A 23577-nucleotide genomic window follows, 5' to 3' on the forward strand; every position below is an offset into this window, starting at 1 on the left:
TTTAGATTTATTCTTGTTATTTTCTAAAATACTTATCTACAGTATACCATAAGGAATGATACCGTATCGCACCTAATCAAGTGCCTTAAGAAACATCAACAGGATATCACAGTAAGTAATCCCTTATCGACAGATATGTAAGTAAAAGTTATGTGTCATTGTTATACACAATTATGTGTTAGTGTTATACACAGTTATTTATCATTTTCTATTAATTCAGTTGTAGCCACTACAATATCTATGACACTGGTAGTAATTATAAGAACAATAATGATGTTCTATAAGAGGAAATGATGATTAGGAACAAAAACTTACAGGTAAGTCAAAGTATATGTTATTTGCCATTTGAAAAGAAAGTTACTAACTTGGAATTTTTTGATAAATAATAATTGTGCAAAATATATTGGATTTCAAATTTGTCAAAAATTGATATTTAAGAAGCATTGTAATAATATAACATTAATATTTTGATTTTTCAGAAGATATCATGCGGTGGATGGATAATATGCAAAAAATATTAAGCAGTATATGAATTTTCCTATTGCGTAGAGATAACAAAATGAATTTTAAAAAATGTCGACACGGTAATAAGAAATAGCATCGTGACAAAGAATATATAAAGACAGTTTCATTTTTTATAAATAAAAATTTGTTGTTCCAGATTTTGAAATACAGTGAAACGTTTAATTAGTATCTTAATATCTTTAAATAATTATTATTTTAGAATCAATTGTAATTGTATCATACGTACTTTTGAATTCGTGCAAGAACATATGTAATTTTGAAGTAGTTATTATTAGGAAACTGTTAGACGCGAACAGTATGCGAAAAGTTAGTATGCAGTGTAATAATTATCAATCAAAACACAAGAATTAAATTCTTGAGGAAAAAATTTCCGGAATTTCTTATTTACATGATTATAGAGAAATCCATAATAAAAAGGAGCTGCTTTCTAATACTTCGCTTCCTTGTAATGCCTACGTTAACAATAACGAGGTTCGACTTTTTGTTTTTAGAGGGATACTGGAAAATTTGAAAGTACAGTACCATTGGGAAGAAAATCACGATATTGAAAACGATATTTGCAAGTAAATTTCCAAAAAATCTGTTTTCAAATTTTCGCTTTCTATTTCACATTAAAAGAAAGGGAGGGCTGCCTTCTTTTTCTGCAAGACAAAACAAACATTCTGAATCTCGTATCAATGAATGATGTCAATAAGTTATTTTTCTTTTCAGATTGAACAATATTCCAGATTTATTCATAATTTCATACTACGCGAAGAATAGACTTTCATAGGTATATAAAGGAAATATTAAGTATAGGAAAACTCTTTTTCGTTGTAGGTGACATATGCTTCACGGTTGAACACATGTATTTTTGAACACATATAAATGAAAAAGTACTCTTATGGAGAAAAAGAATTGATACCTTCGATTGACATTAGATAATGTATATAAACTTATGAACAATCACTATCACTATCAGTTTGTATTTTAGGTGCACACGCAGATTTGTTGGAGTTCTTATAAAATGTACTTCCTGTACGAACGTTTTATTCTTCCAAATTTTACGATACTATGTCTCATATGATAACTATATGGATTAAACGTAATATAAATGATCCGAAAATAGACTCGAACGACATTAATTGTCTTTCTATTTATACCAATATCGAAAATACAAGTAAAGCTGGAGCAATAGTATGCAAGAATGGACTATTTATTATTTTAAACCAAATCATAGCATATTCAGAATGCACAGTATTATCATGAAATGTAAATGAATCAGTTGTAAACGAACGATTTTACTGTAAAATCGTTGCCGCCTTTTTTTCATCTGAAATATAGCAGCAATGAGTACATTCTTTTAATATATAATAAAACGAGATATCTTTATAAAGTTACATATGTCATCACTGGTAACTGTTATCTCGTATGACGCCAAATATACCGTTAGTATGGAATGATATTTTTATGAAGATATACTTTAATGATAGATTTTATGAATGAAACGTTATATAAGAAAAATTATCTCTTGTTATTCTATGAAGTGTAGTAGCTAATGAAGATTAATTTTACGAAGTATTAGAGCAAAAGAGAATTAAAAAATTAAAAAGATCTAAATAAGATTGTTCGTGTGGCTTAATTATCTCAATTCTGGTACACCACTTGTTACATTCTAACTAATTAGCGCTAAACAATAACTTGCAAATATTAAAGATATTAACACCTAAAGGTTTTCAGGAAATTTTATAATATTTGATTATTGTATATCTAGTCATTGATTGATAAAATTTCTTGTATAAGCATAGATCGAGGTTGACGTCATACGCAGATTGCATATCATTGACAGGTATCGTTTTAATTTATTTTATGGCTAGAATCGTTTGAATATTATACGAATAATTATTTCCATTCGAACGATTAATAAATCACGTACCTATAAAAGATATATTACGAAAAAGAGGTGACGAAACAAAAAAATATTGGAAATTCCGTTGTCATTAGATCAATTACTTTTGCAATGATTTTTATTTCCATGTAATTACATATGAAATGGGTAATTCATTAACATCTCCTCGAATCGAATATAATTCGTTACACTTCACAACGATTCAAATAATGGACGGGAAATATATAATAACTTTCCTGTCCTTGCGTTAAAACAGTACTGTACAAATCAGATGATACAACCTAACCCCAACCTAACCCCAAAAAACCCAATTACATCCACATTGCATGACAGCACACTTGCAATGGATTTTTGTGATTTCAATGTCACAGACAATGACACAACTAATCAGAACACGTTCGAGGCTATAGACATTGAAATTACCGCGTGTTTAATACGTTTAAAGCATAAATCTAAATTTCACGCGATTATTTCTTTGTACATTGTGAAACTCTTAAATTATCTTAATCGAATAAATAATCCTAATGTAATAAAACATCTTGAAATAGACCTAGATATCTGAAACAGAAACTCGAAGGATAAGAAATCCTAAAAGGTACTAATCCTAAAATAACAAACTCCTAAATAATAAACAAGTGATAAAACCTGTTATAAATAATAAACCTTACCTGGAATAATCAAATCCTAACTAATCGAAAATAAAATAAGGCAAGCAATTCTTAATCTTTCAAGTAATTTTTCCGAAAACACAGAAAGATAGAGAAATTAAAAAGACGCAGCACAAATTGCAGCACAATGAAAGTTTCGGAGCGATGAATACGATCGTATTAAACTAAATAATTTTCAAAAGTGAAATTACACTGAAACGTATATCGATGATATTTGTCATTTCTACGATCTGTTTCGCTTGATCGTGCTTCTTTTCTGATGTAAATTCAATTTATAATACGAACTAAGTTTCCTTTATTATTATTAGTCCTGCGTCTTTTTAATTCGTCACTTCTTTTATTTCAGAACAATGACGGGCTCCAAGATGCTGTTCGGATGTTTGGCGTTAATTGCTTTTCTGCATCCATTAGTTCACGTTTGTACTTCGAGTAGTACAGCTCAAGGTTTGTACTTCGAGTTGTCTTTTTCCATGCACTTCAAATTCCAATACGATCTGGTCACGTGGCCTTCGTACAATTTCGAAATTTTACCTGTTTGGTAATCGTCAATGAAAAAAGAAGTTATGCGTGACCTCAACACATTGAAACAATTTTTATGATTTTTTATTTGCCGGTTGGTCAGCAAGTTAATGGAAAAATTTCACTTAACTATTCGCGTTAATCTCTTCGGTTTAACTTTTGGGAAATGCTTCGTTAGCTTCGGGAATATTCCAACGATTCGTTTTACGTACAAAATAAGCATGATAAATATTACATCACGGTAATGTAATATCGGAATATATTAAAGGTGTAATTTTGTTCGATTAATTATAATTTATTAATAATGGATTGAAAATACAGATATTAGTTAGACAGAGAAACGATGTTTGATTAACAGGAAAACTAAATGCAACGCTCGTATTTACAACAAATAACTTGACAACTATTTGGTAACTCTCTCTCTCTCTCTCTCTCTCTCTCTCTCTCACTAGCAACTCTAACACTCGACAACACTCGCAACTCAATTCTAACGACTCTATGCTTCGACGTCTCGATCAACTCTGATTCTCGCAACACGCACACTTTTCGATTCGCCTTGAATAGCGAAACCGTCCTTCTTCTAACGTTGTCTATTGTTTCCCTCATACCTATGTAAGAACTACCAACTACGTGCCTTTAGTCACGTAGGCACTCTTAAATGTAAACGAACCACAGAAACACGACGTACACGGTTTTTCTATTTTCAGCCGATCTCCAATCAAAGCTATTCTACGATATTACAATCGGCCTTTCCTGACAATCACATCTGCCCTCAGATGTGCTCATCATCGCCGCTCGCACTTACATCACTATCGTCAGCATTCCACCATTTCATGTGATCGGCTGCCGTGGAAGTTGTACGTGGCCCTTCGTGCTCCCCCTCTCGCTGCACTATGCATCGGTCATTTCGCAGGACTTTTATCACCCGATACGGTCCAAGAAACTTCGGATGCAGCTTTAGCCCGGGACCCCTCTGCATCCTCTCGATTGCCACTAGATCTCCCGTCCTGTATGCTGTCGCCTTCTTGCGTCTCCTGTTATACGCCCGCTTGTTTCGGATTTGGATCTCCTCAATCCGTCTCTTTGCGTCCGCACGCAGCTGATCTCGTTCCTCTTGGAACACCGCGGCCTGTTCGTCCTCGATGCTACTGCTCCTCTTTCGCTCTTCCTCTATCTTCCTCTCCGTTGTTTGTTTACCCATTTCACTCTTGTCAGGGGCTTTGATCGTCGTGGCAGCATCGTGACATTTTCGTAGGCTCGGTTCGTACATGGAAGACGTTAACAACTTACCATCTACCGAGACTATGATCTCTTCTTTTTCGAAGGTCTTCACGTTCATCGTGTCCTCGACAATCCCATCGTCGTCCTCGTCATCCACATCCTCTGTATATCGATATTATTGTAGGGATTCCGCACGTGCGACTTCCCTTGTCTTTTCGTTCGCCTTGCATTCACTCTCTTCGAGTCTATCCGAAAACTTGAAACAACCCTCGCACCCGCAACGCTATCCTTCTCAGTAAATTCGCAAATATCATCAACAACATCCTTAGCCAGATTCTTCCTCCTCGTGATGTTCGCTAAGTCCTCCTGCTGGCCGCAAGAATCCGACGAGGACACCATCTCTTGGTCCACTTTACCAATCACCACGTGTCTTGCCACTATTCTCCGTTCCTCCGACACTTGCTGCACAGCTGCCCGATACTTCTTCAAAACTTCTGCTAACTCGTCTTTATTTTCTTCCAATTGCGACAGTAGCTCAGTTCGTTCGCGACTAGCTACATTAACACGATCTTCTGCTTCGGAACGTTGCCGCAGTACTTCCTGCAACGAAGCCAGCGTCTCATTCGGTTCTTGCTCCAGTGCCTGTTTCGCTTTAACTGCAACTGCTCTAGCGCATTCTGCATCTTCTAACTGGTTCTTCAGCTGTCGTAAAGCTGCTTTACCCGTCGAGTCACCTTTCGATCTCTCCAGCATCGTTTGAGCGTCTCTTAGCAATGCTTTGGTTCTCTTCAAATCTCTTTTTAGCCTATGTTGCATGTCCTTAACGTGTGACAAATCTATCTCACTCGCCTGTGTCTCTACATCTATCTTGAGGACTTCCGGACACTCATCGGGATTTTCGTCCTTTATTCTACTAATAAAAGATTCTCCCCCTTTTATACTTATTTCAACAGTGTCCAAAAAGTCTGCGCCAATAATAAGCGAATGTTGCATCACTGTGTCTGGAACTACGTGTATGGTTATACAGTACGACTCATTGTCTATAATAATGTTCGTGGAAAATTTCCCGAGCGTAAAATTCCTTCCGGAACCGACACCGCGAAATCCAACGATTTCCCGACTTAATCTGGGCGCTCCGATTTTCACATGCTGATCTGCTCGCATTAGAGTCAGCTCACTACCGGTGTCTATCAACGCGCTCAATTCGAAATTTTCCATCTTAACATCCTTACCACGCCTTGTTTTTAACGACCGAAACACGCTGTAAACTTTTTTTGAGGGCTCACCCAAATTGTCGCAACTTGATGCGATGTGTCCGTACTCCCTACATTTGAAGCAATTGTAGCATCGCGTCTTCCTCGCATCTCCAGATCGACCGGGTTCCTTGTTCCTCTCGGTTTCGGACAGCTTCGCCACCGGCTTTACCCTGTTACTCTTCGGCTCCTCAAATTTCGTCCTCATCTCCATATCTCTTTTTATCGCTTCGTAGCGCCTGAAACGCTCTTTTAATTGCTCGATATTCCTGGCTCCGTATAGCACAGTCTTGTTCGCGACCTCGTCGGGAATGCCTTGAATAATGTAGTCTATCAAGGATTGCGTATCAACCCTTCCTTGTTTTGCAATCCCGCACATGTGATACATATATTGTTGCAGACTCTCATCTGCTTTCTTCTTTCTATGGGATAACTCGCCATGTATCTGTTGGTCGCTTACTACATTTTCAAACTCATTCCTCAACGCCTTTTTTAGCTTTGCCCAGGACTTCGCGCATCGTTTTTGTCGTACGAAGGCCTGAGCGGAGCCTGCGAGTAATTTCTTAGCATAGGCCACCATGTGGGCGTCTGACCAACCCCACACTTCTGCCATTTCCTCGAAGTCTTCCACCCACTGATTTACCCTCAGCAGATCATCCCCGCTGAATTTCTCTAATGAGTCTTCCACGTCTTTAAGACTCAACATCGAACCGACGCATACCTTCTGCTGCTACTCATCGCGGTCCTGATACACCGCTCGCGTGCCTCTCCTGTATTCTCGCGCGCCTTGTTTATCGTCCTCGCCTTCACTTTCGTCGGAGCTCTCTTCTTCCGACGATACATCGTCTCCTTCTAGGGCCGCCTGTAGCCGCGCGCGTAGTTCGGATTTTCTTCCCGTTACCTTCAACCCCAAGCTAACGAGACGCGCTCTCAGCTCTTTCGTCCTCAGCTTCTCGAGGTCTTCCTCTCCCTCTTGACTGCGTTCGGCTCTCTGCTTGCTTCTTAGATCTCGCTGGTTTGTTGGTTCTTCGCCACGCTTCGAATCCTTAGGAGTAGATCGACCAGGTTTGCACGCTCTGTTCAACCTGGCAACCAGCACTGATCTCGCACCGGATATAGGCAGATTCATCTGTGCGAGCTTACTCCTCAGCTCCTCCAGCGTCAAATCCTCTTCACCCGACAATCGTTCGTCTTCAACGTTTGCCATTTTATTCTATTCTTTTCTACTCCCGCAGAAATAGCTCCGTTAAATCGTATCGTTTCTCTGTCTTATTCAATCCCGGACGAGCCCCCACTTGTAATATCGGAATATATTAATAATGGATTGAAAATACAGATATTAGTTAGACAGAGAAACGATGTTTGATTAACAGGAAAACTAAATGCAACGCTCGTATTTACAACAAATAACTTGACAACTATTTGGTAACTCTCTCTCTCTCTCTCTCTCTCTCTCTCTCTCTCTCTCACTAGCAACTCTAACACTCGACAACACTCGCAACTCAATTCTAACGGCTCTATGCTTCGACGTCTCGATCAACTCTGATTCTCGCAACACGCACACTTTTCGATTCGCCTTGGATAGCGAAACCGTCCTTCTTCTAACGCGTTTTTAATACGCGATGGCGCTATCACTTTCTAAAAGCGTCGTCTTTACATTTCCGATGGCCACGGGCACATCCGACTGCCAGATATACAATGTGTTATAAGAGTATCATTACCATACTTTTCATGAAAAGAGCAATTTTTCTTGATAACTATACTCTGTAACATAGATTGAAGTCGCTGATTTGATCCCTCTGATATCGTTGTCTTATGAGAGTCTCGTCTGGTCTTGATTGGTTCTGTTGACTCTTATCGTTGTGAAAAATCGATTCGTTGTGTACCTTTTTTGTATAGAGAATTATTTTGTGGTAGAATATAATGTTGTAATATTTGTGGTCTTTACTTTACTAATTTTGTCACTGAGCCGCTCTTTGGTTCGTTGAGCGATTCATATTCCGCATATATTCCGTACTTGCTTCGCTTGGTACTTTTATAATTTTCGCAGTTACAATAAAAAATTTAATTCTTAACAGATTAAAGATTTAACCTCTTGCTTTATAGTGTACAATAATTTTTTTTTTTTTTTTTTTTTTTTTTATAGGTTATGTGATCCATAGTTTGAGTAAGTAGTACATATATATATATATTTACGTGACAAGCTTTCATTTCAATCTATATTTAAGATTAATATTTTATCAGTTTCTGTTCGTAACAACATCGAAGTAGTCAATAAGTTTGAAGAGTATAATTAAGGAAGTTATGAAGCAAGAGGTTAAGAACAAATTCTGAAAGAGGTTATGTACAACTCAGTAGTACTGCTTTACATTACTTTGCGAATTACTTTTCAAGCATAAAAATAGTTTAACAGCCATTTATAGTTACTTCCTTACCATTACATTCATTAAATTCGTTTGATTTTGTAAACAAAATAACCACGCTGACCAGTCTCTTATTTAAAATAGAATTATTTTGTCATATATCCAACAGTTTACTTTCTCTTCGTAAATATTATTAATAATTTTATCAATTTCGTATACTTCCATACTTCGTATAAGTGACAATGAATCAGAAGAGTTTCATGGCAATATTGAACAACATACAGTCAACTACAACACCATTAGATACATCCACCATACAGTCAATTACAACACCATTAGATAACAGCAATACAATAGATTATAATTTTCTACGTGTCATTGATTCATCATCATCATTTTCCATTTTTTTAGCATATGTAAAAACCATCCAATTTAAAGTGTTTAAATAACAATAGCCTATACAATATAATTTTATGTAAAAGAATTGATTATACCGTGCTTTAAAACCGTGCTTTAAAATCGATATACGCTGAAACAATACATCCCTCTGCGCTTCCAATTTGTTTTCGCACGAAGAATCAGTCCACTCATTCAAGGACTACGAAAGTTCTACTGGGATGAATGAAAACTTTTGTCTGACCCGGTGTGTATACACAAGATGCGCGAATCTCGAGTACAGCTTGCATTAATTAAAGTAATTGGTTGGTTTGGCTCTATATATATTCTTACTCTATATATACTTATATGTACTCTATATATATTCTCTATCTTATATATACCATAAAATATTTCGTGAAATCGCGTATTCGTGTCTAATGTCAGGGATTCTCTTTCCATAAGTCTGCGTTTTCTATATTATCTTTCTTCCTTATCAGTAGGCATTCTCACAATTTGTGATTAATACTGCTCGTACAGGAATGTTAGGTTTTTGACGTTGTAAAATTTCACGTGAAATAATAATGCCTATATATTGACTAATTTATCAATTAATTAAATCCGTGTATATCAAGTTTTCTATAATTTAGTACTTTCGTGTAACTACAGAAATTTGATGCAATATAAAACTTGATTAAAACAGCGATTCATTGGGAAACGAGAATAATGATGCAAATATCTTTGTATAGTTTTTATATAGGATTTCGATCGCATAATTAATCAGTATCTACTTACCAATCTTTAACTGAAGAATGTGAAGAAGGGCTGGCGGTATATAGACCGCAATTACGATCGTTTTCATGTAAATTGCCAAGCTGCTGTACATGTTTGTTATTCGTAAAAAGTTGCTATGACAAGCGGAAAGAAATAGACAATCCAGAAGTATCTGCAATAGAAATCAGAATACACTCGTTTTCGCATGGTTGGATCAATTTCGCGTGGGACTAACCTGATTGAACCTAACGCGGGATAATTGTGTTAGGGAAGTGATACATTTACACTGTACATGAGAGTGTGTGTGTAAGGGCCAGAGGGCGTCAAGGTCTTAGTGGAGACAAAAGACTGTTGCCAGATGTTAGAAGAATCTAGGATAGTCGGTTGGCGACAAGCGTGCGTGCAAGACGTTCTTCAGAGTGTAATATAGATGTATAACTGTTGCGTGGGAAATATAGTCAATTATTTGTATTCCCAAATCCTCGAATTTCCTTAACATGGTAGCAGAGCGTGGTTACTAGTTTTGCAAGATATTTAGTGCGTGGTTACGATCTTGCGAGTGAGTTTTCAGTAAAGAAAAAAAAACTTTCAGAGGAACAAAATATACTTCGAGCACGTAGGAACGCTTGAGTAAGAAAAGAAAAAAAAAAGAAGAATCAATTAAAATGGAGAGATCGGAAATCATGATACCTATATTCGATGGTGAGGATTATGGAATGTGGAAGCAAAGAATCACGATGTTTCTCAAATATAAGGAATGCGAGGTTGTTACAACTAGAATGAAGAACGAAAGAGACGATGAAGACTGGGACAAAAAGGATTTGAAGGCGATAAATATAATTTATAGTGCAATATCGAACAGACAATTGGAGTATGTTAGGGAAGGAAAAACGGCGTATGATATAATAAAAAGGTTCGATGAAATGTACTTGAAAGAGTCGACGGCACTGCAGATCGTATGCAGAAGGAGATTGGAAAACATAAGACTGGAGAACTACACTGATTCAGCATCATTCTTTAACGATTTCGAAAAATTAATAAATGAATTAAAAAGTGCGGGCGCACAAGTAAGTGAGAGGGAAAAGCTGAATTACATGCTGAATACGTTACCCGAAGAATACAGCTACATAGCGGACATAATAGACGCATTGAAAGAAGAGAATCAAACGGTAGCGTATGTGAAAAATAAAATAGAAATAGCAGAGAAGAAAAATAAATCCAATCGAGGAGAAAGGCAAACCAACGCCTTTTCTGCAAAAAAGGAAGGATGCTTCAGATGTGGAAGATTAGGACACTTTGCGAGAGAGTGTCAAAATGGCGTCCAAGCGGGAAGCAGTAACGGCTATTGGCATGGGCCAACACGTGGTCGAAACAGAGGAAGAGAGAACAAAGGCAATACGAGCAGAGGACGTGGAAACTTTCATCGTCAATCAAGAACCGGCACGGGCGAGCATGGAAACTCAAGAGCAGGCATATGGACAGCAACGGCGCACGCAGCAAACAGCAGTGAGACGAATGAAATAAGTAAGAACGAAATAGTGTGGCTATTAGATAGCGGTTGTACCGATCACATAATTAATAATATAAATTATTTCGATAAATCTATCGACCTAAAAGAACCGGTAAATATATATTTAGGCGATAATAGACCGATAAAAGCGACAAAAGTTGGGAATGTTATAAGTTATTTTGAAGCATTCGGAAAACAAAATAAAATAAATATGAGGAAAGTATTTTACGCGAAAGAAATGTCCGCAAATTTGATTAGTTTAGGTAAACTAACAGACAATAAGAATACGGTTATTTCCAAACGAAATATTGCGAAAGTAATAGATGAGGATAATATACTTACAGCTGTAGCGTTCAAAGAGAATGGGACATATAGAATAAAAAGTATATTGAAAGGGAAGAAGCACTTAGTAAACAGCGCCGAACGTAGTGGTATGAGTAAAAAGGAAAGATGGCATAGGATGCTAGGACACGTAAATTTTAAATATTTAGAGATTTTGGGTAAAGAGCAGCTAGTGACTGGCATACCGAATGAATTTGAAAAGGAACTTTTGAAATGTAGGGTGTGTATAGAAAGCAAAATGCATAACTTACCTTTCAAAAATAATCGAACTAAGGCTAGGGAAATAATGGAAATTATTCATACGGACGTATGTGGTCCCTTTAAGACTACCGGATTCAATGGAGAAAAATATTTCATTTCATTTATCGATGATTATAGTAAAATAGCTAGGATCTATTGTATAAAATCAAAAGATGAGGTCTTTGATTCTTTCGTACAGTTCGTAAATGAAGCCGAAAATTTAACGGGCAAGAGGTTAAAAATATTAAGATGCGATAATGGTAAAGAATATTTAAATAATCGAATTTATAAATTTGCTAGGGATAAAGGTATAAGAATAAATAATTGCCCAACATACGTACATGAATTAAACGGGACAGCGGAAAGGTATAATAGAACAGTGACGGACATGGCGCGTTGCTTGTTAGCGGAAGCGAAAGTACATAAAAGGTACTGGCCGGAAATAGTTTGTACAGCGGAATAACACCAGCTCAGATAAATGACCCTCTAACTTACCTTTGTCCTCGTCGACGTCAGTGATTTTAAAGCTAGTTATAAAGTGCACTTCTCAGCCAGCGTCCACGGCAGTCAATATTATTTAACGGGTCTTAACGCGATGTAAAAAGGGAAAAAGGAGGAAAGAAGGAACAGGGAAGCAAAGAGGAAAAACGAATTTTTCATTTTCTCGAAACTGGATCAAGTTTCAGGCTGCTCGCCAAAGAGTCTGTAGCTAACGAGACAAGATTAGACAAACCACGCTTTAAAATCCCCACAGAACTATAATAATCCTCGAAATCAATACGATTCGTCGATCCATCGCCTGATTAAAAAATGAGATAGGATGAAGCTCACTAGTCGGCCTTTGAACTTTCAATAGTGATTCTCTGTAAATGCTTGAAATTGACGCTTGGATTCTTTCCAGATTAACTAGCTTTGCCCCTCCCTCCCTTTATCTATTTTCTTAGATCGACTTAGACTGCCACAACATATTATCTTTCTTCTTTTCTTTTCTTTTCTTTTCTTTTCTTTTCTTTTCTTTTCTTTTCTTTTCTTTTCTTTTCTTTTCTTTTCTTTTCTTTTCTTTTCTTTTCTTTTCTTTTCTTTTCTTTTCTTTTCTTTTCTTTTCTTTTCTTTTCTTTTCTTTTCTTTTCTTTTCTTTTCTTTTCTTTTCTTTTTAGTGGTTAGAGATAAATTTTTCATGTCCTGACTGATAGTTATTTAAAAATACGATATCGCGATTGCTCGTCAAATTTTAAGCCAAGATCTTGACGTAATATTACACAAACTAGCCTCGCTATGTGTAAAACAAAAATAATTCATGCCCGTAATAAAACCGCTGAAAACGAGATCGATGTCAATGAAGTTGACAATGAGGTACGTGGTAGTGATAAAAGTCGATTAATCTTTCTTTTCGAAAATTCAGAGATTCATCCGTTACGGGTTCCCTACGTACTCGTACAAAAAAAATACAGGACAGTTAGAAGTACAATTAATTGATCCTAACATCGCCGTACAAGGAGTCCTAATAGACTTCGCGAGCGCAGAGTAGTACGTGATAGAACAAGCGACTTAATTACAGCCAAAAATCATAAAGCCTAGTAATTCACCGTTCGCGAGCCCCGTGTTACTCGTGAAGACGAACAATGGTTCAGATAGATGATAGGTAGATTTTCGAGAACTAAATAAATATACGGTCGCGGATCGGTATCCTTTACCCCTCACTGCGGATCAAGTCGCGAGATTGCAAAAGCGAGATATTTTATTATTCTGGACATGGCCGGTGGGTTTCTCCAAATCCCTATTCATCCTAATTCTAGGAAGTATACAGCATTGATTACCCTCGATGAACAATTTGGATAATAAGTTGTTGTTTTCTTCGAATTCTTTTGTGCCTTTGTTCGATCCATTCTAAGTTGATCTAAGAAAATAGATAAAGGGAGGGAGGGGCAAAGCTAGTTAATCTGGAAAGAATCCAAGCGTCAATTTCAAGCATTTACAGAGAATCAAGCGGGCTGGTTAAGGTCGTGAGTTGAGCAATTATCCCGCGTTAGGTTCAATCAGGTTAGTCCCACGCGAAATTGATCCAACCATGCGAAAACGTGTATTCTGAGTGTATTCTGATTTCTGTTGCAGATACTTCTGGATTGTTTATTTCTTTCCGCTTGTCATCGCAACTTTTTACGAATAACAAACATGTACAGCAGCTTGGCAATTTACATGAAAACGATCATAATTGCGGTCTATATACCGCCAGCCCTTCTTCACATTCTTCAGTTAAAGATTGGTAAGTTGATACTGATTAATTATGCAATCGAAATCCTATATAATGGCTACAAAAAATATTTGCATCATTATTCTCGTTTCCTAATGAATCGCTGTTTTAATCAAGTTTTATATTGCATCAAATTTCTGTAGTTACACGAAAGTACTAAATTATAGAAAACTTGATATACACGGATTTAATTAATTGATAAATTAGTCAATATATAGGCATTATTATTTCACGTGAAATTTTACAACGTCAAAAACCTAACATTCCTGTACGAGCAGTATTAATCACAAATTGTGAGAATGCCTACTGATAAGGAAGAAAGATAATATAGAAAACGCAGACTTATGGAAAGAGAATCCCTGACATTAGACACGAATACGCGATTTCACGAAATATTTTATGGTATATATAAGATAGAGAATATACATAGAGTACATATAAGTATATATAGAGTAAGAATATATATAGAGTATATATAAGTACCAAAAATACATCCTAAGACGTGTATGCGATCTACGCTGTATGGGACGTGTTATAAATGGTTTCCGCTACTCAACCGCATTTGAATTTGTGAACACGATCGAACAATTGACACGAATTATTAATTCCCGTCTCTACTCTAGTAACGATTTGCTTTGGTACGAGGTCGAATCGTTCTGATTCCGCGCATGATTAACAAATAAGTACAGAGGACATCAATTACTTGGATGGCCTTCCTGAAACTTGATCCAGTTTCGAGAAAATGAAAAATTCGTTTCTTCTCTTTGCTTCCCTGTTCCTTCTTTCCTCCTTTTCCCTTTTTACATCGCTTTGTTTTACATCGCAATTTACATTTATTTGTAAAGTTTGAATCTCCTCGATATTGAAGATGTTGAAGCTGCAAGTATGTATTTCATTTTAATCCATTCGAGACCGAGATTTAATTGTAAGACGATACCTAGGTGTCGCTACGATTTGAATGTTTAGTTAGAATGATTCTGTGTTTTACTCTCTCCAGGGTATCCTTTTCATACTTTGATTTTAAATCGATGACAATCTTAAATAGTATGCCTCATATTTTTAAAATATAAAATTATATACTATGTTATTCTATAATGTATTATGTACAGTTAAATATATATATATAATAATTCTATATTGAAAAAAATATGAAATTAACATGATATATACATTACTACGTAAGTTATATATAAAATATGTATATTATACCCTTGCCTACTGACTGATATGAATTTCTTTCGGTCTCGAATGCGTTAAAAGAGAGCGCAAAGAAGGCGAAATTACTTATTGTAATTAGTAAATCGACCTGAGAGGCAGACAGATACAAGAAAGAAGGAATATTATATTAGCGGCATTATCATGTTTTTGCTCTCTTTAAGTCTTTCATCGAGACAGACAATCTACAGGTATTAATCGACCAATTTCTCCAAGCTGATAACTTCGAATTGATGTTTCTATATAAGAAGTGTTATGTGTTAATCTGTCTAAATGTTTAAAAGGTGTTATAAATTAAATGTTGTTAAACGATACGTAATTGCCTTTTGATCGTCAATTTTACTATCAAGGGGTCTTTTATGTATGCGTAATCATTGTGAATTATAACAATTTATGTGATCGATATTAAAGGTGTTTAAAAGCATGTAGTTTTTTTCTATATTACTATTCTCCTATATTATTATCCTATATTATTATAGCATTCCTATATTATTATAATATCCAATTACATGTTGATACACAAGATATACAGATTATTATTTATAACGTTTTGGTTTTCTTAATTGAGTCATTCATTTAGTACAAATGATAAGAAATTAGTAATAATTCACAAAAAAAGGATATCGTAGTAGAAATATTATAAAAAAACATTTTCTGTTTTAGTGTAGAGTTACTCCTTCTTACAGACAGTGTCGTACAAATTTGTACGTCTCTGAGAAAATGTAGGTATCTGAGCCCTTACTTCCTCAACAACTTTTAGATCTGATAGAAAAAAGAAACATACGAAGTAATAAGTAATGCTTACTAATAAATTCAACAAATACAGAGGAAGATGGCTAAATCGATAAATTAACGAGACTAAAAATTAATTACATCATGGATCTCTCGCTTTTAATTTTAAGCTGTAAATTACCGATATCGGTGACTGCCATATTCTCTTGAGTTTCCAAATCGTAAAGAATCTTTCCCCAGGGATTGGTCAACTGTGTATGTCCCCATGCGACGTAACTTGCTTAAGGAACACGAGCCGGTGATATGCAGGCAACGTATAATTGATTATCATTCGCTCTGAAACGCTGAAGTAATGACCAGTGCAGTGGTCCAGTGGTCATATTGAATGCCGCTGGATATATCAGCATTTGGCAACCTAACCCAGAGAAGCAGGAAATATGAAGCCACCGAATACCAATTAACTTCGTAGTTGCACGGTTCACATTCCATCATTTCTGAATATGCGAGGACAGTCCTCTTATTGTGCTTTTAATTCTTTTATTTGTTTCATTTTCAGCAAATATACTGGTTTTTTAAATTAAGCTTCTTTTTATACAGAGTTACAGATTATATTAATTTTATATAGAATATATTTAAGAAAGATATTTAATTTTTTGCTAGTTAAGTATTGATCGATTAAGTTACTGTACCTTTGTTCCGATAAATGCGTGCCATTTCCTCGAATCTAATATCATAGCAAATGCCAATACCTATTTTGCAGCCCTTCACATCGAACGTCGTTAGGGAGTTACCAGGACTGAGTGAATCACTCTCTCGAAAAGTAATCTTATTAGGAATGTCGATGTCGAATAGATGTACCTAATAACATAAAAATGTGGTCGCTAATTCTATTGCTGCAACTTTTGTAATTTAATATCAAAGTTACCAACTCCTAAACTTTAATTATTTTTTATTTAATAACTGACAGCGTTTTTATCACTTTCTTTTGTTAAAAAATCTTATCATTTAATAATGTTTAAAAAGGAGAAAAAATAAGTATAATAATATTTTAAGTATGTGAAAAATTTATACAACAACAAACACATTACAACAAAAATGGGCGTTTCCCGTATCATAACGTATTTTATAAACCGTAAATTATAGAATTGGTTATAGTATACGTATGTACATATGTATATTCCTAAATTATTCCTAGATAGAGTCACTTTCTTCACCCCAATATTTTCAAATTCAAAGCCATAAAGGAATATATTACTTACCTTTCGGTGTTTTGCTATCAAAGTTCCATCGGGACCCCAAATAGTACAGGTATTGTACAATTTAGCGCCCTCTATTTCAGGCATCGTACCACCAACTACATAGATGTTGTTTTCTTTAGCTGCGTTCGATGAAGCAACGCTCGTTTCACCATCAGGAATACTCTCGGCGTATTTTGGAAAGTACTCTGCATTGCAATATTTCAATTAATGAAGAATAACTGTCTTTTGTTCCAACCATAAATTAAATTGAAATGTTTGTCAGTTTTTTATTTTTTAAATTATTAAAATAACTAAGTTTTATATTTCGACTTAATTAAATATGCAATTACTTAGCTAATAGTATATATAATAAATTGTTTCTACAGGTTCAAAATGAAAAATGAATATTTAGAAATATTTAATTACGACAATGCTATTTGTGTTAGCATCAGTGGCTTGTTACTCAACGACTTTGCTAGTACTTTTTCAAACATAAAGTTAGTTTTCAATTAACACTTATACTAGAGGCGGAATTATAAATGCAAAATAATTGATAATACTAATTTATAAGTACCTAATTATTAGTATCTTAAAAAATATATTTATACAAAAATCACGATAATCATGAAAATGGGGAAATCCTATATTCTCGAATCAATTCACAATTTATTTTGCATATTAATTAGATTCCGCGCTCATCAGTACGTACTCACTGGCGACATCGAGAAAATTCCTGTATCGGCAATTCCTCGTACGACCAGAGGATCGGAAATATCAAAGGATATTATGGCGCAGCGCGAGTGGAGAAACAGAAACATATGAGCTTAACACCGTAATACTCTTATCATAGAAATAGAAGCAGTCCTCAATTCCCGCCCGCTAACTCCTATCTCCACCGATCCAAATGATCTCCTAGCCCTCACTCCCGGACATTTCCTCATTGGCGATTCATTAATGTGCTTACGTGATCGAGATTTCAGAGACATTCCATCGAACCGACTCTCCAAATGGCAGCATATCCAACAGCTTAAACAACATTTTTGGAACCGCTGGCATAAGGAGTATTTGAACGAGCTAACCAACCGCAATAAATGGAGCAAGGGTGGACACAGCATCCAAAAGGGCACAATCGTCATCCTCAGAGAGGACAACGTTCCCTCCATGCATTGGCCTCTGGGCCGAGTTATCAAGGTTCAACCAGGCGCCGATGGTGTCATCCGGACAGCTACAGTTCAGACGGCAAAGAGCATTTTGGATCGGGGCGTCAAAAGGCTTGTCCCACTGCCAATTCAACCCGATCTCGAGAAACCCGAACAACTAGCCACCGAGACGAAATAAGATGGGAACTTCAACCACACCTCGCTAGTTTGATCGGTACCCTCTCAACGGGGGGAGAATGTTACGCCATGCGGCTTACAATAGGTCATATTCTTAACTATCGATCGCGGCACTATAATGTCGCAGACGGATCGTCGCGTCTGCCCGGCAAACAAACATTGTAGTGGCAAGCGCATGGTTCATTAAGCAGGGCGACTTCCAGAAACGTCGACTCGTGGCCCGTATTTTACCTCGCAGTAAAAGAATGTGGCGTGATCCGAACGTAGTGGGGGTCGCCTTCCAGAAAAAACGAAAAAAATCGAAAGGCGTTCAGAACTTTTCGAGAAGTCGAACCGTCAACACATGTGGTATGTCGCGCATTACTTATCAACCAAAACGCAGTTACATTTTTTTTGTTCCATTTATATCTTTCTAGTTAATAAGTTGTTGAAATAAACATTAATTTATTTGTGTTAATTCTGTGGAATTTCATTGAACTACCCTTATTATCATAATCGAAATAAGGGGATCGATCAGTTCGTGGCGTCGATTATTTAATCGTAACGGGAACTTACAACTCTCGTTGACGTGCTATCTCGCGATCGCGTCTCTCCGCGAACGGTCGAAACAAAATGATTCACTAAAAACTGTCCTGAATTCCTAAGAATTTATTTACCGCAAAACTGACAAAGTGTTTATTTAAAACATGAGGTTGAAGGTAGTCCTTTTCTTTCATTTCATTCATTTTCATTTTCTTTCTTAAGTATGGCTAACACAATATCTAATCAATTAAAATTTTATATTTTCACGTGAAAAGTTTCTTTAGATAATTATTATCAACATGATGACTAACTCTTACGGATTAATACGTGTCTGTAGGGCAATCCGGTGGACTTGATCGGCTTTTTACTTCGAAAGTTGAGTAATCGGTGTCGCTTTCTTACGCATCTTTGAACTGTATAAATGTTTTAAAATTGTTTGATCCAGAATGTACCACACCGGACAATCAAGAAGGCAGGTGCCTTGACTACAGAAAATGTAAACCTCTGCAAGAAATATGGCAGATACAGTACCGTACAGCCACCGATTTTTATAGACGATCAGTGTGCAGATACCAGGGCAATGTTACGATCGTTTGCTGTCCGAACGATCCAAACAAAGAGAAGAGAGAAATTTTAATAAAAACTGTGTATAAGTATAAGGCTTTGCGACCACCATACTGTGGTTTTAGCAACGTCTCTCATACCAGGGTGGTCGATGGTAAACCAGCTGAACTTGGTACGTTTTATGTCTTTCTTTCCGATTAATAATAAGCCATTTGCTGCAAAGAATGAACTTTAAAGGCATTAAACAGCACATCAATGTACATTTCAATTAGACTAAATAATAATGCTATGATTTTATCGGTAGTAACTTTACTTATTAACTTGAATTATTTCTTTCTTTTACTTCATGTTAGGAAGAGTATCTTTTTGCTTGAAATAAAAAATTGATATAGGAGTAATAATATGGATAGAGATCAAAAACTGTTAGGGCAGAAATTACACGTTTGAACTTTATAGTTCAGTATAGTTCAAATAGAAATTATATAGAATTATTTAATAATTTGTATTCCACTGGAATAAAAATTTAATTTCTGTCTTTATCAAATCTCTATTTCAGAGTATTTGTACGTATGTACTTATCGTCTGCTGTATGATCGAATATCGAATAGGTAATAATCGTTGTTACCCGTTATGTGAGAAAAAATTATGTATATTCACAACTATGACTATTGCATTTTAGGCGCTTGGCCATGGATCGTTGCATTAGGTTTTCGTAATCCCCGAAACCCAGACAAACCACTATGGAAGTGCGGAGGTTCCCTGATATCGGCTAGGCATGTTTTGACCGCAGCACATTGTGCACATATGGATGGAATAGAAAACATACACAATCATAATATTGTCATTCTTAGATTGGTGGAGGAGGTGCCATTTTCGAGTAAGTCCTCAAATATATATATATATATATGCTATTGAGTATTAATGAAGTATCATATCCTGAAATTTCTTACTGTACACATATATTGTGTCATAAAGCGTGTATAATTCTTTCTCATACTTTTGGTCATTCGTTTCCTGCATTTTCATTTATTTTTTTATTTTTCAGGGTACGTATATCCCATTTGTACGAAAGAGCCCCTACGAAAGAGCAACTTCGTCGGCTATAACCCCCTTGTTGCTGGATCGGGAGCATTAAGATATAGTAAGTGATATCAATTTTATAATAAAATTAAATAGTTCCAGTCTTAAATATCTTTCTTATTTTCTTCGTAGGACGACCACGACGTAATGCATTAATGGAAGTACAAATGCCAGTGATTAAGAACGCCGAATGCAAAATAGCTTATTCCAAATTTCCTAATGCACCTGATATCACTGATGGTATAATATGCGCCGAACATGCTCAGGGTGGAGAGGATTCTTGTACGGTAATTAAGTTACAGAGTTACTACAAACTATACGGTATCTGAAGACACGTCGATTCGAATTAACATCAAATCGACGTCTTAAACATTAAAAATAATAGATAAACACAATTTAATAGTTTTGCCCACTTCTCACACCTCGTTATGGTATTTAATCTAATTTCCTTCTAATCTTAGTTTTGCTCAAAATACATATAACATGTACGTTATAAATTGGAGTATTTCAATACACAAATCAATAGAAGATTATTACTGTATATAAGTATAATTTCAATACAATTCGATCGATATATTTCAGTATCTTTGATTAAAAATTTAACGATCCTTTCAGGCTGACCGCGGCGGACCACTGCTGATACAACATGAATTAACCTCGTATTTAATAGGTATTGTGTCTTATGCTTATAAGTGCGGCACAGCTGGGTATCCCAGCGTTTACACTAGGGTCACATCGTACCTTGACTTCATTCTCCAAGCGATGCAATAATATGATATTACTGTTCCATAAATATCATTGTGTAAAAAACGTAAAGTTGGATTTTCTTATTGTGGAGATAAGAAACAGCTCAAATTTACATTGTTTTGTACGTTACAAATTATAGGCTTAAAATGTACGAAATGTAACTTTGAAACGACACTAATTTTTTACGCACGATAAACCTCCACGACTTAGGTATGTAAAGATGATAAACGTGTATTAATTCTATAAATTTGGTAATAATAAACCAACTTTCTGAGAAGTTCTGTAAATTTCGTTTCTGTTGTATCAAGAGAATAATGGAATATTCCACTTAGATCGTATACTTCTTGTACGTACGTACAAAATTTTCCGGCTAATCTAAAACACTTCATAAGATAGAGAGCTTCTGGAAATTCGGACACAGAGAGTGCATAAAATACAAGATAAGTCTCGTGTCTTTCAAAATTATTTTTTATTCGCTAAAAACGTCCTGTGTACTCATGCAATCACATGCAACCTCGAAACTTCACTTATTTTTTATCACTTTCCAATTCAATACACAGTTTCAGCATTTTTGACTATATGTAAGAGAAATTTCCATTCAGCCAAAGGTGTACTTACAGATTATAGATTCCTATACGACTCTCAGTAAAAATTTATCCGCACTCCAGATAGTTAAAACTTCTGTCGACCGTATTGATCCATCTGCACTCTTCGTATGACGTCAATATCTGTTCAGTGCTGCTGCGCAGGTTTCTTTGTGTTACGTCAATTCGTTTGTGACCGCTGCGCGAGTAATGGCGCTTTGCAATGGTGATTTGCAGGAAAACAGTGCAGGATGCTGTGATTCGTTTCTTGTGGTCGGAGGTTATGTTTGATGCCTATATTTATCAAAGATTTAATGCACATTATGGAGAAAGTGTTTTGTCACGAAGTGTGTTTGAATGGGCACAAAAGTTCAAAGAAGATCGCACGAGTGTTATGAAAAAACAGCTGGACGCCCGTCCACATCCACGATGACAACATTGAACGTGCTCATGAACTTATGCTCTATGGAATAGACGAGTGACACTGGATAATGTGGCAAATCATTTGCAAATCAGCCACGGCTCTGCTTATGCAATAGTGCACGACAGATTTGGATTTTAAAAAGTTTGTGCGAGATGGATGCCGAAAAAGCTGATGAAAAGGTGAAGACGACGATGCATTCGTGGTTCGCAGCTCAGCCCAAAACATTTTTTAATGAGAAAATACAAAGGTCCTTCGGCAAATGGACAAAGTGTATACAGAAATCGAGTGATTATGTCAAAAAATGATGTATGTCTTTTTTGACAATTGCTTAAAATAAATTCTACACCGACAGAGCGGGTAACTTTTTACTCACCCTCGTAAGACACTTAAATTTCCAATCTATTATGATGAATAAAAGAGCTTATACTATTAAATCTAATTGTATTTTGTTGCATGAGAGTACACGTGTATGTGATGTACATTACCTTTATATCCCCTTGAACGCTTCAATATTGCGCATATATACTATATTTTGTACAGCTTCTATAAAATTTCGTATGTTTGTTTAGGCTGTTAATCTAGAGGCTGGAGTACAAAGAAGTGGCACAATGATGTGGGCTGATGACATTTATAATTATCAAGGAATCACCCCTACATTCGCTCAGGTATATATCGTTGACTATAACGTATTTAACATATATGATTGTTAGAATATTAATAATTAATTTTTAATTCTATCAGAATTTTAATGAAACTGTCCCTTGGGAAGGAAGAACTGATACCTTGATATCACGGTTTGTACATCCTATATATACGACAAATTTTAGAACATTATATAACGAAGAACCAGATCGTCGTGGCCATGTGATGTGAATAAAAGGACTTGAATTTGATGATATTTTTATAATGTTAGATAACATAACTAAGTATCTTCGCAGTAAGATAGGATGACATGGTTTACATGATCTTAATGTTGTTCACTCGAGTGATGATATTATAAGGAAAAGCGTAATATCACGGGTAGGATGATTCATAATTTAGAACTACTAACTCATGTATGTATTAAAAATTAAAGAAATATATTAAATTTTATAGGATATTTATGTTTAGTAACCAGTAATTCAGAGATTGGTATTCATGGTTATTATAACGAGGCTGTAGAAACGCACCCTTTCTTCTTTGCAAATGGTCCTGTATTTATGTCT

The 23577-nt window shown here is 35.8% G+C and overlaps 1 protein-coding gene across 2 annotated transcripts in view; it reads left to right on the forward strand.

Annotated features, from left to right (window-relative positions):
- The window catches only part of LOC126876194 (venom serine protease Bi-VSP-like), a 219207-nt gene that overhangs the window by 141763 nt on the left and 53867 nt on the right, over positions 1 to 23577 (forward strand). The window lies entirely within an intron of this gene.

This window comes from Bombus huntii, unplaced genomic scaffold (genome assembly GCF_024542735.1).
Source record: "Bombus huntii isolate Logan2020A unplaced genomic scaffold, iyBomHunt1.1 ctg00000067.1, whole genome shotgun sequence".
In the NCBI taxonomy this organism is placed as follows: Eukaryota; Metazoa; Arthropoda; class Insecta; order Hymenoptera; family Apidae; genus Bombus; species Bombus huntii.